General features: G+C 34.4%; 1 pseudogene; it reads left to right on the plus strand.

The window, feature by feature from the left end:
- The first annotated feature begins 12,486 nt into the window (after positions 1–12,486).
- LOC132316114 (metalloendoproteinase 2-MMP-like) lies at positions 12,487–13,376 on the plus strand (annotated as a pseudogene).
- Positions 13,377–18,916: the final 5,540 nt, after the last annotated feature.

The raw sequence follows: 18,916 nt of genomic DNA on the forward strand, positions 1-18,916 counted from the left end.
TGATGATTTAGGCTTTTCTTTGGAGGGTCATGAATCCTAATTTCTAGGGTTTCATCATACATACACACATACATAATAAGATCTTCATTATTGTCTTCGTCGCCGTCCTAACTGTTTCACGCTCTCCATCGCAAGTCATCCACGGTTCCTCTCACCGCCGACCTTCCCTCTTGCTCGCCGGCTACCGATGTTTCTCTCAAAATGCCTCTCCTATGATGATTTAGGCTTTTCTTTAGAGGGTAATGAATCCTAATTTCTAGGGTTTCATCAAACATACACACATGCATAATAAGATCCTCATCGTCGTCTTTGTCGCAGTCCTAATTCATCGATCAAATAAACGGAGATGAGGGTTTGGGAATCGAATTCCCAAATAAGAGAGAGAAAACGTCTGTTTGTTTCTCTCCGTCAATTTCTTCACCTAGTTGCGATGATGTGGCAAATTGAATATAAAAATAATTTTTTATTCCATATGTCTAAAATTAATTGTTATAGTCCACCAACTCAGCCAAATGAGATGGTGGACTTGGTTCATACAATAATTTCTCGCTAAAATCAAGTTAATTAGCATATATAAGATATATATATATATAGGCCTATGGTGTTTTGTTTTATATTATTATGAAAAAAAAGGAAATAAGTACATCTTCAACCCAATGCTATTTGGGCTGTTATTTTTAAAATATAGCAGATGGGCTTCAAATGGGCTCTCCAATGGGCAGCCATTTCACCTGCCAAATTTTAACTTTACCAATTTTAGTGCCAATTGTAGCACAAGAAATGACAATTGCTATTTCTGATCTACTTCTATTTCGTTCCTCCTATGTCTCTAGGATAACAGAGAGAAAGAAGAGAACGGAGACAACAGATATGAAATCTCGACCTCAACCTTGCCCTCCTTTCTCCCTCTCTCTTTCTCCTACACCACACACTCTCTCCTCAAACCATAGACAACTCGCCTACACCATAGCCATTTCTCCGTCATTTTAAAACTCTAGAAGGAAGCAACAGGTATGCTTTTTGATTTAAAAATTTCAATTTCATTCTAAAATCCGGCATGGGCTTTGTATTTGGGATCCAAATTTCTCTCTTTGTGCATATGTTTTGTGTTGATTTGATTTCCATATGTGTGTATATGTATTTTTGCAGTCTTCAATTCAATTTTAGTATTGATTTGTTGATTGGCTTCCTTTAGTTATTCTTTCTGCGATTTCCCAATTGGGTCTTGATTCTTAATGATCTGTTTTACAAGTATGTTTATTAGGTAATTGGTAATTTAAGCTCCAGCCTCCTAATATGAAGTTAATTTTGGATTAATTTCCATTATGTGTATTAATATGAAGTTCTGCTACCTGTTGACAATTTCTGAAACTTCATGCATCTTTTTTTCCCATCAAATAAATGGAACTATTTGGATATTCATTTTTCTCATCTTTTTTTTACATATTCACTTGTTTACATATTCCCCAATTATTTCACTCAATTGTTAGTTCTGATATTCATCTATTTGGAAATTCATTTTCTCATGTGAATGGAAAATTCATTCCCGGAATTATTGGTGCAGATTTTAATTTTAATTGATATTTGGCTCTTAAGATCTAGGAAACAAATTGGGAATACATAATCAATAAATTGATTTAAAATATTCTGTTCCCTTACTTTTGCATCACTAAAAGGTAAATTACTAATCACGTTGTGACTAATGTCTTATTAATTCACTAAAAAGGATAAACATGAATCGTGTTTGCCGATGAAACATAGAAAATTTTGGTTTAGTTTACAATGAGACACCACTATTAAAGTATAGAGCTGGAAGAATCTTTGCATAATAAATCTATGGTTTCCATGTTACTAATTTTAACTTCTTCGCAGAGTGATAGACTCTTTCTCAATCTCTTCCCACCAGAAAAAATAATAATAATAATAATAATCAGTGATAAGTGTTTTGATAAAATATAGCATTTTGCATGAAATGCACTATTGGAGCATAATTGGTAAAATGTAGCATTTTGACACTGTAGCACTTATCAAAATATAGATTTGGCATGTGAAAATAACTTTTAGCATTGGAGAACAATGTTGGGTTTTAATCAAATTAATCCATGTAGAAACAAGAATACTTAATTAAAAAGTAATTTAGACTCGTACCTGATTGATGATTAACGCACATATGCCTTTAGAATATCCATATAATCCTCTGAGTTTCTGTAAAATATTAAAGCGCTTTACCCCCTTCTGAGAGTTGTCGATATGATAGGATTGAATAAGGGTTTTTGTAATACCCCTAGTTTCAAAATGATATAATTGGATTAAAGGTGTGTTTAACTAATTTGTTTAAATTAAATTTTTGTTTTAATTATTGTATTTAAATTGTGTGGTTTGTTTAATGATGTTATTTAAGAGTATTTTTATTTCTTTTAATTGAATTACTTGTTTTAATTGTTTTAAATTGTTTATTGATTTGTTAGTTTTTTTAAAATGAATTAATTGGATTAAATTAGAAGTTATTAATTATAATGTGAACTTGGGGTTATATTCTTTTAGGAATTACGGTTTTGCCGACTGGGGTTAATTAGGGTTTCTGTCTCTAATTACAATTGGACCTAGGTTTTAGTATTTCCTATATATATACTATTATAAGTCTGTATGAGGGTGGTAGAACTCTGTTTCACGTACAGTGAGTTTTTGAGAGAAAACAGAGAGAATGAGCATTAGGGTTTCGGCCAAGAACCAAGGTTAAACCAAGGAGAGGAAGAAGAGGTGTTGCTCGTGGGTTGAACCTAGGGCAACAAAGGAGTGGACGACAGTCAAGAGGTTGCCGGAAAGTTTGGACAAAGGACGGTTAAAGGTTTCAAACCAAAACTACAGAGGCAAGTTCTCTCCTTTCTCTCTCCCGTTGGCCTGTGTTCTGTGCATCCTAGATATCTCTAGGATTTTAATCGGATATTAAACGGATCTTACATGCTTTATATAGGTTAAATTAAGTAGCTATAGGTGTTAAAATTAAACTGAAATCGTTCTTGAAAGTTTGGGTCAGTGGTTGATTTGTAAGCATGTTTGAATCGGTAATAGTTTATATGGTTCTTTTTAATGCAAACTGTTTTAACTAAATAACTGGAATGATGTAAGATGAAATTTAGACCCTTAGGTTCAGTTTTAATAAAGAACAAGGAGGTGGAAACGGCCGGAGACGATGCAGAAGGCCGTAGAAGCGGCAGAAACGCAGACGGTTCTCAGAGAGGGAGAGAGCCGGCTCTATGGAAGAGGGAGCCGGCTCCCCCCAAGAGTGGAGCCGCCTCTAAGGAAAGTGGAACAGGCTCCACCCTTCTAGAGCCGGCTCCAATAAATATTAGAGCCCGCTCCATCATTTTTTGGAGCATGCTCAACTAGTTTAAGAGCAGGCTCCCCTTTTATGCGTGACATCTGATGGTTTGGGCATTGTTTGGAACTTTAAATTGTCGCAAGGACTAAAATAAAAATTTTAAGAGTAATTTCAAGGGGTTTTAAACTCTCTAGTTAGGAAATTTGGTTTATAGAGCAATTAGAATAAACAGTGTAAAAATAAGCAACTTTGCACGCTGCAAACGGATAGGAAGGACTAATTTGCTAAATCTTCTTTTAAAATTTTAACGGATTGTAGTGTAGACTCCAAACATTATAATGGGTTATTTTAGAGCCTAATATGCATAATTAGTGTCCTTGTGCTCATGGATTTAATAGTAAAGAAGTATACAACGGTGTAAGCTGCTAACGGATGAAGGGGGTTTAATAGCAATTTAACGGAATATTGATATATTTATAAATCTTATTGGTGTGGCATGCTAGGATCATTTAATTAACAAGTTTGATCTAGGCATATCTTGGATGTTAATTGTTAAAATACTAAATACTTTTCTGGAATGCATGGATTTAAGCTTAAAATCTTAATTGCGGTAACATTAAGCATTTCATTGCAATTATTTAGATTAGGGTTTGGACTTAAATTGCTAAACTAGTACTTAGGTTCTGTCAATCTAATTGGATATTGGCCTGGAATTAATTGAAGAATTAAATATATATTTTCTATCAATTACCTGGATGGATGCTGGAATTTAACTTGACGAATTAGTAAACTTTGTCTTATTTGATTACATGGATGGATTCTGGATTTGTAGTTGATGACTTGTTTAAATTCTGTGTTTACCAACTATATGAATACTGTGGACTTTATTTGATGTACTGCTTATAATGTTGCATCATTTACGGATCTTTTGCATGTATGCACCGGTATGGGGCGATGTCATACGGAGGGATGGATTAGGTCACAAAGCTAATTCCTACCCATTCATATATATGGAATGGATTAATTAAAACAGTTAAATCCTACATGGTTTCATGCCCTGTCAACTAAAACAGTTGAACGGCATACTGGATGATTGTTTATATTTCTATATTAGGAAAGATAGGGTTTTAACTAAAACGTTTAAATCCTAATTACATGTTGTGTCTTGAGCAATGAACTGTTGACCAGCACCACATTGTACTTGGAGGGAACTTATATATATAATTGGGATAGGTATTTAATTAAAACATTTAAATCCTAATTTTTTGTTGTGTCATGGTAACGAATAGTTGAGCGGCACTACATTGGTTTGGATGGGAATTTATATATATAAATTATAGTACCGCGGTCTGAACTTGAGTCTTATAGTCGACGGTTAGGGTGCGTATATGCAGTAGGATACGTAGGTAGCTATATTGGTTGAGGTATACCTTGTTAGGCTTAGGTAGTCATGCCCACTCAGGTGCGTATTGCATGTTGCCTTCTATTCAGGTTGAGACCCTCAGTATAGTTCAGTGAGAGTTCTGTAGTGTGGATATATATTTATCTATTATGGACTATATAGATATGGTTGAGACATCTAGGATGTATATGCGTATTGGGTCTCTGTTTGGATTGTAGTTAGGATAGAACTTGTTCGTGAGCCTGACCCACTATTATTTTTTTCAGGTAACGGAAGGTTCCAGGTCTTAGATCTTGTTCATGCTGAGCAGAGACGGCTTCTCATTCTTCCGACGACGTATGAGCTTCTTCATGTTTTAGCAGTGGAATTCTTCAGTTGATGATTTCAGTGTTTGAGTTTTTAGGGGTCCACCAGATGGATTCCCAAGTTGTATTAGAAATGGAGAATTTGGATGTATCAGAATAATTCTTTATTAATTTAATTTTATTCTGAGGTTTCAGTATTTGGATTATCATTCTAGTTTCTTTTCAACAAAATTTTATTTATTCCTGTTTCCTTATTTGTATTATGTGTTCGTTTATTGCTAATTGGTTTTGATATCCTTGGGTAATCGGGCGTGGGCCTCGCCAACCTGCATCCGAAAATCCGGGGGTATCACAGTTTAAAACCCTTATATATAACAACAACAGGGGGGGGGGGGACGGCTTCTCTACAAACAAGCATACCTAAGTTTCCCTTCCTATAATGGAAATTTAGATATCAATGGTTAGAATTAAATCACACCAAATAAGTTGGAAAACCATAATCCAACGGTATAAAAATCATACTCCCAATTAGACCACCAAATTAGAAAGTACAAACCCAATCCATCAAATATCAATAATTATATTGCAATCCTATTTTAGATAACGTAGTGCATAGAACCATAAAATATTTTTTATTATTTAAATATATATATATATTTATAAGAATCTCCCACTTGGTCCATGCACTCTAAGTTTATTAAAATAACACTATAAATTGCAACACATTTTATAAAAGTTGAGTGGCCACTCATTTCTATATAGAAAACAGAATTATCGAAATTGATGGATTGAAACTTTAGAACACTCTTCTCCATAAATTTCCTCAATAGTGGATCATGAATGCGTAGACAAGTAATATATTAGTCTAAACAATTCCATGGTCTCAAAACAGATTCCATCTAAGATTCAAGCAAATATAGTGATTTTTACTGTATTTCATGAGATGCGCAAACTGCATGTGGTATAAACGCACACCTCACTATCCGTCCTGCTTTATACCATCGCGGTATGTCACCTGAACATATTACAGCAAATCACCAACCTTCTGTTCAATGTGAGGGTTTACCGATATAGAGCCAATCCCACATCTAGCCCAAGCTATCCTCATAGAGTGTGAAATACTCCTACAGGCAAACTTTAATATTTATATTTGGATTTACCAATGTGGTGTTAATCTCACATCTAATCCAAACAATCTAATGAGTGAAATACCACTCCCAAACAAATCTTATATTTGGATTTACCGATATGGCGTCAATTTCATATCTAACCCAAATAACCGTATGAGTGAAATATCACTCTCAAATAACCTTTAATAATTATTTTGGATTTACCGATGTGGTGTCAATCTCACATACATCTAACCCAAACACCTAATGAGTGAAATACCACTCCCAAACAAACATAATAGCACAAGCATAAACCGTATATATCAAGATAATAGTAATGATGCATTATAACTTTATTTTGGATGCAAATAACTGTCACCATAAGGCGTAAGCTGGAGGAAAAATAACTGCCACCACAAGGTGTAAAAAAACTAACTGTAATGTAGCATATACAAAAGAAATACCAGACATCATAACATAATGACTCTCAAACACCTATCCGAATCACGTGCTCTTTAAATACTTTATTATCTTCGGCTGAAGACTTTAGTAAGAGGATTTGCAATAATCTTTCTGTAACCATATGGAGAAATCTTAATGGCACTTAAATCTTAACTTTCTCACGCTTGAAAATGTACTTCATGTCAATGGGCTTACTACGTTTAGTCACCTTTAAATTGTTTCCATATACTTAATTAATATAAGCCTTTAGAGATAGTCTAAGTATTCCAGTAACGTGATCTCTATGGATCCTAATGCCAAGGACATACTTTACATACCCATGTCCTTCACGTCAAAACTTTACATAAAAATCTTAATATCATGTATCACGTGAATATCATTGCTACCTTGCAAAATATCATCAACTTATAGGACAAGGAAAACAAAATGATTCCCACTGAACTTGAGGTATATGCATTTATCCATAACATTCTTTTTCAACCTACAATTAGTAATCACTGTATCAAAGTTCAAATACCACTGCTATAAAACTTGCTTAAGCCATAAATAAGCGATAATGAAAGAATGACTCTTAAAGAGTCCTTTAATGAAATTGGAGAAAAATCTCAAAGAAAAATCTCAAAGAAATCAACACTTAACTTTTGCTTAAGCACTTGGCCATCAATTTTGTCTTTATGTCCATCAGACACCTCAAAATCACCAACTACAGCAGACTTCCAAGCTCTAGAAGATCTCCTAACAGGCTTAGGAACTAGATTAGAGACTAAAAGAAAGGTCTGCAAAGGAAAAAATAACTAAATGAGTGGAAATAACTAAAAGAATGGGAATATAAGCTTTAACTGAAACCACTGAAGAAAGTAGAATGAAGCCTGAAATAAATGGAATAAATACTGAAAATTGCACATCTGCAAAAAGAAACTACAGTATTCTAAACTCCTACTAGATTCGCAACTTTCATCAAATTTGTATGACATATTCCAATAATCTCCATACGTCTATAGGATAGTAAAATCTCGAATCCTTTAATCTTTAAAGATGCCCAATAAAATAATCATTGGTAGTGTGAGTATTAAACTCCTTAATATCTGCATTATATAATTTTGTCTCTATAAGACATCCCTACACTTTCTATTTTCTATAACTTTATTATGTACAGGAAAACTAGGAGTGGTGTATTGTGGCACAATGCATTGCTCTTTAAGTATGTACTGAAAGTACTACAATTTACACTATCCTTATCCATTCTCCCCATAAAACTCACCACCTTAGTTTGATCTTTATACCATAATCTTTATACCAACTACTTTCAACTTTAGTCTAGAAGATTTTACACACATCAAGTGCTTCGGACTTCTGGAGGATTAAGTACACTATCATACCTTGAGAACTCGTCAATGAAGACAATGAAATACTTTTGCTGCAAATGAGTTACAATAAGAAATGAACCACAAATATCGGTATAAATATAGTCCAAACGACCAAATGATCGATCAGCCTCAAAATTGCGTTTCTTAGCATCTATCCTTTGACACAACCAATGCATAAAATTTGTGACCGAATAATCTCATCATTGACCGAGCGTTCAAGTCTCTTTTGAGAGACATTCCCCAATATCCTATGCATAGCATAAATGAATCCTCTATAACCAAAACACGATTTTATTCGGAAGGCATTAAGTCATTGAAAAACAAGAAGCATGTAGGATTACACCCGAATCCATCCACTATGTCTATACCTATACTTTTACCAAGTTAGGCTCAAATATTAACATGGCAATTTTCTTTCCTGCTTTGGCTTTCTTTTCCACCATAATAACCTTTTCTTTTTTATATCCTTTTATTTCTATAGGATCAACATTTATCATTCCATGATCAATGTCTTTTCATGTATTGTTCTGCCTTCTTTATTCTGTTTAGCCTTATTCATTTTCTTGCCGCCTAGTTTCTTCTTGAAACTTTTATTGCTGCCATGATAAGATGAGCTGACTCATTTTTAATGCCCATGAGTCACTCCCCTTCAATCACACAAAATGCTAATAGCTGATTAATGCCACATTTAACTCTTTCTTGATTAAATCAAGGAGCTTATTGGCAGTATCAAAAAATCATAATACTACCCTGAATAGTATCACCAATAGAACTATAAATGAACCTAATGGCATCGTAATACCTTTAGTCCACTTAAAAATGCAATAATTTTCTAGCTAAGAAGACTCTAAACTGGGCATATGAGTTTCTTCCTCAAAAAACATAGACTCGTGGTCTAAGAAACCCAATATAATATCAACACCTATCTTCTAGGCAATATAATTTTAACCATTCAATGGTTCAATCCCTATGAGCTATCTTTAAATTGCAGAAGTGTCTGTAACCTGAATAAATGTTATATTGAATAACACCACATAAACAACATATAAAATAGTACGTCACAGTTTTAGGGATTATTACTTTAATTCGTGCTTGGGGTTTTAAGCCGAATTTCTCAGGGTGTTTTACTAAGTGCAAAACTGTCCACCCTACGGGAATAGATAAAATGCCATCTAAAAATCATCTTTTGGCAGAATTTTAGATTTTACTTTACCCCCAAACTTGCGATAAAATCGCACATAGACCTATTTGATTATAATTAAATTTATTGCTAAACACTTCCACTACCTTATGGCAAGAGGTTATTTAGTTATAATTCAAGCACTCTCAAATATTCTACTCACTTATCCCACACTAAGACATTGATCACCTTTTGACAGAACTAATACCCTTATGTAGGTAAGTGCACTGTGAGACCTCAATAAGACCAATGTCTTAAAAAAAAATTTAAAATAATAATAATAACCTCCATGAGCGTGTCACCTTTTGGCAGGCATCACCTACTTTGGCTACCACATTTGAAATGGTCACTTTACCGGTCTTCCTAAACCCCAAGGAAGAATCTAAACTGCATAAGTTCTATATATTTAAGTTCAACAATTTGTTTATAATGAATATAAACTAAACCCAAATATTATGGAATACTTGATTTCACTGTAATATAAATGGCTTTAATACAAATAAAATAAAGCCTCCTTATACATCTTAAGAAATTATAGTGAACAATATAATAATAACATGCACATCAATCAAGATTTAAAATCTCAATTCTTTATATACTTTAATTAAAAAAAAAAACTTGATGCTTGTATATTATATATCCGATGAACAAATTTAAAGTAATTAAATCTTTAAATCAATTGGATAAATAAATAAATAAAAAAAAACCCTTGCTGCCCCCATAAGTTTTCAATTTAAAATTGAACAAATATCATGAATTGCTCAATAAAAGCATTGGACACAGTGCGTGACTAAACCGACACGCAGTTTCACATTAAACCAATAAATCACTTATACATGTATATATTACATGCAATAATTTATCCATGTTGGTCAAATTCCATGTGCACAAAATAGTCATATTAATTCATGTACAAAAAATAAATTCCAAGAAGAATTTATAACATTTATATTTTAATGTTCATCAATTACCACATGATTTATGCAATATAACTAGTAAAACACTGCTACAAAACTGTACTGTTATATATACAAAATAATGCATATATATATTTATGAAGAAAAGACCTTTGTTCCTTTGGCATGCAAATGGAATCCAAAAGGACAATTCCTAATCATTATTTATTCTTGCTTCAAATAAAAAACTATCTTGATGCATACAATTTTCATTTCTTTAACTAGATTTAAAGAAAATACTAATTGATCATTATAATAACAATAATCAATAAAAATCATTGGACAAAAATTTGATACAACATTAGGTATCACAGTGCTTTCTTTAAAACAATAACAAAAGTTATTAAAATCTTTTAAATTAGTCAAGCATGGTTATCAAGATACTGAAACCCAAATAATGTGTCCAATATAAATATACTGAAAAAGTAATACTGCATGCAATCAACAGTGATTCATTAATTAGTGAACCTTTTTTTTTTTTTTTTCATCATAGAAGGTAATATCATCCAATACTTGTCCCAATAAACAATTCAAAAAAAAAAAAAAATCAATGAATAAATTCATATTCTAATTAAACAATTCATTCCTTTTTATCAATGAATGACCTAAATATAATAAAATAATAAAAATTTCCATTTGTGTCATTCAATTGTCATGTACTTAAAAGTATAAATATAAATCAATTATATATTATTCATATATTAATATATATATTTGACAAGTTGGGTGTCTGGAATCTGGAAGTGTAATATATGTACACTGAATGAAGACTTGTACAATTGCATATCGTGATCAATATTTAAACCAAAAAATCGACTGAACAATGAATATCTCGAATCACAATAACAAAGCTTCGCGCAAACTGACAGAAAACCGGTACAAACAGTGCGCTATGTAGTAAATCATCACAACAGAAGTTCGAACAAATATATATACTAATTCCAAATCAGCAAACATCCCTTGCCGATTACGAAGAACAAATATTTCATACTTATAGAGGCGAAACCTTATATATAGATCATTCATTAAGTTAAATAAATTAATTATTTTTCGTGATTTCTATAATAGAAAATTATTACTCTAACCTTACTCTAATACTAATTGTTGGATTTTAATCAAATTAATCCATATAGAAATCAAGAATACTTTAATTAATTAAAGAGTAATTTAGACTCGTACCTGATTGATTATTAACGCACATATGCCTTTAGAATATCCATATAATCCTATGAATTTCTGCAAAACATTAGAGCGCTTTACCCCCTTCTGAGAGTTGTTGATACGATAGGGTTGAATAAGGATTTTAAAACCCTTATATATAACAACAACAGGGGGGAAACGACTTCTCTACAAACAAGCATACATAAGTCTCCCTTCCTATTATGAAAATTAGATATCAATGGTTAGAATTAAATCATACCAAATAAGTTGGAAAACCACAATCCAACGGTATAAAAACCATACTCCCAACTAGACCACCAAATTGGAAAGTACAAACCCAATCCATCAAGTATCAATAATTACTTGCAATCCTATTTTAGATAACATAGTGCATAGAATCATAAAATAATTTTTATTATTTAAATATATATATATATATATATATATATATATAAATTCCAACAAGCAAAACTCAAGATTTATGTGTTTCATCCAAAACCTGAGTTATGTCCGAGAGTAAGAAGAAAATTTTTAACACCGCACCATGCACATAAATTTTTATTTTTTAGTTCTCGATGTACCCCACGAGACTTTCTTTCGCCATTAGTATTCACTCTGCCAAACCCTTTACACCATTTTATGATAACAACAAATTTCATGAGGATTTTTTTTTCTTTTTAAATATGAAAAACTATACAGATAAAATTATACAAACAAACACACCATTTTATCATACTTGAACTTCTGAAATTATAATAATAATACTAATAATAATAATCTAAACAAACAAACACTCATATTTTAGTTTGCCAGTCCTCAATCCTTGTTGCTAACTTGGGTTGTCCTATAATTTTTTTCCTTCTATCATTAATTTCTAGTTTGGCGGTCCTCATTGTCCTTACATTATTTTTATTTTATTTTTGCCGGTGAAAGTTTTCCACACCTTTCTTTCACAATAATAATAATTGACCCCCCAGTCTTCCTTCTTTTAATTTGTTGAATTTTAATAAAATAGTGCTTTGTTTGCATGAGACTAAATGTGAACTCTAGTTCCCTTCAAATTGTTTGCAATATTTAAATTGGAACACGCACTTACCCTCTATAAATTTGTACTCTTGGGGACTCTATTACATACTCAAAACAAAAACAAAGCCTTCTTCTGTTCTTTTTTTTTTTTTTTTTGAGGAAGGTAGCCTTCTTCTGTTCTTGCAACACACTTACAATGGCCCCTAATCTCTCTCTTCTTTTAGGAGCTTTCCTTCTTCTCCTTGTCACCGTTCAGTCTAAAAACCACACGAAACCACCCGAAAAAGGCTTCAACTTCCTCCAGCATTTGGAGGGATGCCACAAGGTGCAGACAGTGAAAGGCCTTCATGAGCTCAAACGCTATCCCGAGAAATTTGGCTACTTGAACTATGGTACTACTAGTACTCATCATCATTCAAAGACTATTACTACAGTGAGCAATCTCAGCCATGCAAATGATGACGAGTTCGACGACCTCTTAGAGGCTGCAGTGAAAGCATAACAATCAAATTATCACTTGAAGGTCACCGGAAGCTTAGACTCCGAAACCATTCAAGAAATGATGCTCCCAAGATATGGTGCTCCTGATAATACTGTGAATGCCACAAACTCATTCCCAAGCAGAAAATGAAACACCCCAACGTTTAAGACATGGTTGCTCAGTACACATTCTTCCCAGGAAGGCCGAGGTGGCCTCTATCAAAAACCCATCTCACTTATAGCTTCCAATCCAGTGCATAAATTGTCGGATTGCAAACACTGAGGTCTGTGTGCTCGCGAGCTTTCCAAAAATGGCAAAATGTGAGCCCATTCACTTTTGTGGAAGCTCCCCAGGGTGCAACCAGAGACATTGTTATTGGTTTCCATCGTGGTAATCATAACGACGGGGCTCCATTTGATGGTTCAGGTGGCACATTGGCTCATGTTTTTGCCCCAACAAAATGATGGTTCCACTACGATGCTGATGAGAATTGGAGTACTAATCCCAGGAGCATGAACCAAATAGACTTGGAATCGGTTGCAGTTCTTGAGATAGGGCATGTTCTCGGGCTTGGACACAGTAGAGATAGGAATGCCATTATGTAAGCAACGTATTCTCATAACCCTATCGGGAGAGATCTGAATACTGATGACATCCAAGGAATACGCGCCTTGTACTCTTCTTAGGTACATGGCAGAACCTTGCGTTAATTAGTACTACTATATATATATAATAATAAGCCTTTTTATGGTGTTTTCTAGGATAAAGTGCATTAAACCTCCCTAAACTATGACCCGATTGCAAGAAACCCCCTGAAGTAAGTAAAACCCCCAGAAGTATCATTTTGTTGCAACAGTTAACCAGCCGTTAACAGAAAAAGAAAATTACCTTTTAGTCCTTAAGTTGAACGACAACGTTTTAAGGTCATTCTAATTTCAACTGCTGACGTGGGAAATACAATCTTACGTCCAATAAAAAATGACAGCACATCAACCTTTTCTAACCTTTTTTTTAATCCATTCTGGTTCGTTTTTTATTTAGTGTTGCTTCCCTTTTTCTTTTTCCAAGCCCAAGAGAGAATCTCACGCTGGCACTGAGGAAGAAGACAAAGATGGAGCAACGCGGTGGCAGTGAGTCTTTGAATGGCAAAGATCGAGTTGCCGCCGGAGTTTGGTCAAAAAAGTCAGGAAATGAAGACGACATGATGTCTGCGTGCTCTACACGGCGGCGAGCACAGACTATTCAGCGGTGCATTGATGCAACAGAATTAAAACACACCGGCGACAAACTAAAACGCACCAGTGGGAAGAAAACAACAGGTCCAAAAAAAATTAATTGTAAAAAAATTAAAGACAAACTATCCACCAATTAAATTGATTGAAAAAAAAAAAAAAAGGTTTTTCAATTCTTCAATTATTGGTTTTGGGCGGTTAATTTAATGCCCAAAGAGAAGAATTTGACGGTGGCTGGAAATAGGAAAACGGGTGAAATGTTGCTATTGGGTTTCGGTTTCGGTTTGAATTTGTATTTGCATTTGCAGGGGTCGAGAGAAAAGAAAGCGGAGAGATTGCCAATTGTGCAGTTGGATTTGTGGCGCTAGTTTTTTTTTTTTTTTTTTTTTTTTTTTTGTGGGATTTGATTGTGGGTAATGGGTCCTATGGTGATTGGCGAGGTGGGGATTGTGGCGGTGGGGTTAGGATGATGGTGGTGGTTGGTGGCTGATGGTGGTTGTTCATAGAGAAAGGAGAGAGAAAGGCCAAAAATAGGTCATGGGTTTTGCAGAGTGAGGGATGGTGCCGCCGGGGAAGGTGGTGGCAAGGACGGTGGGGTCCCCTCTTGGATCCAGCAGCCGCACACAAATACGAGCCTCTTCATTGGAAGTGAAGCACCGGCAACTTGTCCTTCAACTCGATCCGACACCACCGACTCCTCCTTCGCCATCGAAGTTTCTTGAAGACCGGCATAACTACAATAGCTCCTCCACACCGCTGCTAAAGATGGATGAGAAAGAAAGTTGAGAGGGAATGAAGAGGAAGAGATGGAGGGATTACACGCCACATCAGAAAATATATATATAGTTTTTTCTCTCTATATATATATATACAATATATCCTATTTTATTCCTTCACTGTTGTAGGGTCAATTTTGTCTTCTTAAAATTTTGGACCCCTCACATGACATGCATGCCTTCATTTCTGTCAAATTTCTAACGGCACACTTAACATTTGCAACAAATAAGATAGTTTGGGGAGTTAAATGTCTTTCGAATAGTTTAGGAGGGTTTATTAAGAAAGATAAGAAAGTTTAGAGGGGTTTAGTGCACTTTACCCTTTCTTTTATGTTATTGTTATAATGTTGCTACTGTGAATAAGTGAATAAAAAATTTATTCGCTTATTCACAAGAGTTGTACTCGCGACTTGTTAACTTATGTAATAAAAAATTTCAATTTCAGTGGAAGTTATCTGCATGCGTGATATATATATATATATATATATATATATATATATATATATATATATATAAGTTAACAAGCCGCGAGTACAACTCCTGTTGAATACAGGTTCAACATCAATATTCACTTATTTTCTTTTTCTCATAGTAGCAACATTATGACAATAACATAAAAGAAAACACCATATATAAGCCTATATATATTATTTTTCTCTTTGAAAGAAGGTTTTTATTCAAAATTACCAACTGCTCTTTCAGTCACACTTGGCATTCTCACAGTTCTAACTTTTGAACAAGTGCACTAATATTGCAATTTGTTGTGATGAAATGTTTTATTTTAGAATATATGTAGGCTGGCTTTAGTGAGATATCCTAGCCTTTTCAGGAGGCTTGAAAACTACTTGAATAAAAAGCAGTTTGAGAACCTAATGATGTATTACAGAAATTGGCCTTTCATATGGTGTTAATATGTGCTTTTTATAGTTATTGTAAGCATCCATTCTTAATACATGCAGTTGTATATTTTTTATTTTATTTTTTAGTTAATGGTAAGCTTGTATATAAGAAAGGAGAATGTACATGGCTCCCCAAATAGGGGAAATAACAGACAAACTGCACTCAAAGGCAGCCCAAAAACATAACATGCAACAAAAGGAAATCCCAAAGTAACCAGCACTGGTGCAACAATGCTAACCCAATATTGTACTGATAAAATCAAATCCTATGAGACTAACCAAGAATGAATACATGAAATGGAACTGGCTTGCACGAACATTGCAAGAAGATCATGTTTAGTTGTGATTAGCTTCAAATCAGCACTCTTCTTAAGTTTGATTGTTACAAGTCTTGATTTGATGCAAGTCTTGATTTGAGAAATAATATGGTAAGGTGGAGTAGAAACATTTCTGAAGGCTTTACAATTTCTCTCTATCCATATGAAATAGATGGCTACTGATAGTAAAAGCTTATGTGTTAAGCTTTCTAGTGCAGTCTAATGAATTGAACACCACTGGATCAAGTCATTCCAACCACAAGGTAAGATGTGGAAACCTGCAATATATCTCTTGTATGAACCTCCAAATCTGTGAGTTGTAACTACATTTGAAGAACAAGTGGTCCATAGACTCACTCTCTGCATAACATAAGTAGCACCCATTGACATAATGCTTGTGAAGCATTGGTTTGGAGTCCAATATAAATAGCCTACCTCTGACTGCTAGCCAAGCAATACAGCTTTGTTTAGGAATGTGATGCTTAAACCAAATTAGCTTGTTCCATGTGATACCCCTCGGATCCGAGACAGGGGTTGATCAGGCCCAAGCCCAAACCCGAGGGAATATCAAACAATTAAAGTATTTTAAATGAACACAGATTACAAAAAAATGATTTAAGAAATAAAAGAATAAGCGGAAAGAGACTATAAAAGAAATCCTCAATATAAAAACCTTAAAATATTAATAACTTAAAATCCTACAATCCAAAATCTCCAATCTTTTAACAACTCGGGAATCCATCTCTAGTGGACCCCTAATATAAAAATCCCAAACTGAATCAAAGTAAAACTGAAGATAAAATCCAAGTCGAACATCTGGAAAGAGATCCTACATCGTCGGAAGAATGAGTGACCGTCTCTGCTCCACACGAACAAGCTCAAGCCTAGAACTGACGTACACCTGTAAAATAGGAGTGGGTCAGGCCCACGAACAAGTTCTATCCTACTGCAATCCAAGCAGAGACCCGATACGCATGTACATACTAAACAGTTCAACAATAGCTAATAGTCCGTACATAAATATATATCCACACTACTGGACTCTCGCTAGACCATGAAGAGGGTCTCAACCTGAATAGAAGGCATCACACAAATCGCACCTGAGTGGGTATGAGTACCTAAGCCTAAACAGGGTATACCTCAATCCCCACAGTCAGCTACACATCCAACTGCATATACGCATCCTAACCGTTGACCCTGAGACTCAAGCTCATGTCACGGTACCATAAAATATATTTAAACTCCAATTTCATCCATCCACAAGAAATCCATTAAGTCGTTCGGCGTAGTCAACCGCACCGACTTACATACATATAAGGAGGATTTATTCAATAACCCGTACCCTCATTCCAAATAGGTAGAACTTAGCAACTTGTGCTGTCCAAACCTAGTATGTCACCGTCCCATATCGGTACATACAATCCAATCCATCCAACAGTTGATACCATACATAAACAATGCACATAGCAACTGAACCGTAATAAGCATAAATAGAGATATAGACTAGCATGCCTACTCCGGTAATTGACAAACCAAAACCATAAGACATATCAATTAATACCATGATGAACATAAAATAAATATATAAGTTATCATATTCATCCCATATCTCCATTATAAATTATCATATTACTGAGCATGCAGATAATTCATCCTTCTCGTCCACGAATCCATGACAAGTACAATAACCTTAACTATATTAATTACCATGCTTGTCACTATTAATCGCATCATATTAATCCATTTTCCATCCACAGAGAATATAAATTAAATTCAGTAGAAGTATAATTCCTCTGCACTACAATGAACAACTTTCGTCGATGCTTACTAATGTCTAAGCTATAAACACCTACTGGTTTATTAAACTTTAATCCACTCTCACAAGTGTTAATTAGACTTAGAACATCTCAAAACACCCAAGTATAGCTTCCTACAGCTTCTGAAAAATCCAAAATCCGAGTTCCGTAGCCAAACAAGTCACAGAATACGTCACACTAGAAGTTCGGGAAAGAGCCTGCTCTTTCTTTGCTTGGAGCGTGCTCTTTGGTTGCAAAGAGCCTGCTCTTTTTGCTTCTATGAGCCGTCTCTTTGAAAACTTAAGCCGTTTCTTCTCTGTTCTTCTGTTTCCAACTTCGGTGAGTTTCTGTTAAACTGTGTTTCAATCCTAAGAGTCTTAGATGTTTAAATTAGATTCCAACTAATTCCAGAGTCCACTAAATTCATTGCTCAGTTACCAAAATTAATTAAAACATAAACTTTGCACAAGAATTTAATACTAGCAGTTTATGCAATCCCAAACTCCAACTGTTTTAACACATCAACCTTGTAACTAAAAATTAATTCCATTGATTTCCAACATGATATAGAGTTAATTAAAAATCATTACTTATCAATTTCATTGAACTAAAATAAAAATGTAACATAATGAAGAAATTATAACATGAAAATACATTCAGGACCAAGCAAAATGGAGTGTAGGAAAACTAGTAAAAATCATAGTGCAACCTTTAATACCTTGGAACTTAATCCCACTCCAGACCCTTGTTAAACCATCCATTACAGTAACCATTCCATTTAGATGACTTAGAAAATCAATCTCCATAAAGCCATCTCACTAAAAACTGGAACAAAACCTCGCGGAACGTGGAAAACTGGAGATAACCAAATGGAGCAGGCTCTGGAAAACCTTGGAGCCGCCTCCATGGCCTTGGAGCTGGCTCCCAAGTGTCTTGGAGCCGCCTCCAAGCATGTAGAGCCGGCTCCAAACCCTAAAGGAGCCGGCTCTCCCCCTCCTTTGCTCTGTGTTCTCTTCTCCGGCTACGTTTAAACCCTTCTACAGATCACCGTTTTGATTCCCAGAAATTTCTAAGTAATTCCCCGTAAATTCTAATGTTGGTTTAAGCCTTGATTATACTTACTAA

This window comes from Cornus florida, unplaced genomic scaffold, assembly GCF_030987335.1.
Source record: "Cornus florida cultivar Cherokee Brave unplaced genomic scaffold, ASM3098733v1 CherokeeBrave_3.0.0_Hap2_Chr07, whole genome shotgun sequence".
Taxonomy (NCBI): Eukaryota; Viridiplantae; Streptophyta; class Magnoliopsida; order Cornales; family Cornaceae; genus Cornus; species Cornus florida.